The sequence below is a fragment of the Somniosus microcephalus genome, chromosome 28 (assembly GCF_052327205.1).
Source record: "Somniosus microcephalus isolate GS21.2 chromosome 28, FLI_Smic_1.0, whole genome shotgun sequence".
Lineage (NCBI taxonomy): Eukaryota > Metazoa > Chordata > Chondrichthyes > Squaliformes > Somniosidae > Somniosus > Somniosus microcephalus.
The window spans coordinates 31,138,206-31,139,003 of NC_141014.1; the positions used below are offsets into that span (position 1 = coordinate 31,138,206).

Consider the following 798-nt stretch of genomic DNA (forward strand, 5'->3'; position numbering starts at 1 on the left):
GATAGAAGTCTTTGAAATTATGAAGGGGTTTGATAGGATAGACGTAGAGAAGATGTTTCTACTTGTGGGGGAATCCAAAACTAGGGGCCATAAATATAAGGTAGTCACTAATAAAGTTCTCTGTAATTTTTTTTTGGGTGCCGGGCCCCTTTAACTGGCTGCGCGGCCCATTCACTTGTTCGCGCTGGAGCGGTTATTACCATTGTAAAGCCGGTGAGCGGCCTGCGTGGGATCTCCAGACATTGGTCACTAATAAATCCAATAGGCAATTCGAGGGAAATTCTTTACCCAGAGAGTGGTGAGAATGTGGAACTCGCTACCACAGGGAGTGGTTGAGATGAATAGCATTGGTGCATTTAAGGGGAAGCTCGATAAATACACGAGGGAGAAAGGAATAGAAGGATATGTTGATAGGGTGAGATGAAGTAGGGTGGGAGGAGGCTAGTGAGGAGCACAAACACCGGCACAGACCTGTTGGGCCGAATGGCCTGTTTCTGTGCTGTATATTCTATGTATAAATGAAGTCCAGTGCTGCAAATTGTCCAATCAAGCTTAGATTTAGATATGCAGTACGTTAAAATCGTAGTAAAGTTCAACCTTGCGTGGCCAGTGGCGCTAAAGCCACTGAGTGCCCTCTTTAGGCGCTAACTGGTGGCGCAGCCCACAGAATTTCTCCCCCTTAGTTTTACCTAGAATTAGAAAATGGATCGAATCTAGTACTTTACCTCTAGAGCCTTTGGGTCCTTTGAATCGGTGTCCAAAGCTCTGCCTTTTGGCTTCATTGGTTCTGAGCAGTGA

At 45.7% G+C, this 798-nt stretch overlaps 1 protein-coding gene across 1 annotated transcript in view; it reads left to right on the forward strand.

Moving 5' to 3' along the window:
- The window catches only part of trpm4a (transient receptor potential cation channel, subfamily M, member 4a), a 92,752-nt gene extending 92,730 nt beyond the window's left edge, over positions 1-22 (forward strand). The window contains exon 26 of the mRNA XM_085969693.1: positions 1-22. This exon is cut by the window's left edge and continues 3,483 nt beyond it. The gene's annotated coding sequence lies outside the window, so the exon portion shown is untranslated.
- Positions 23-798: the final 776 nt, after the last annotated feature.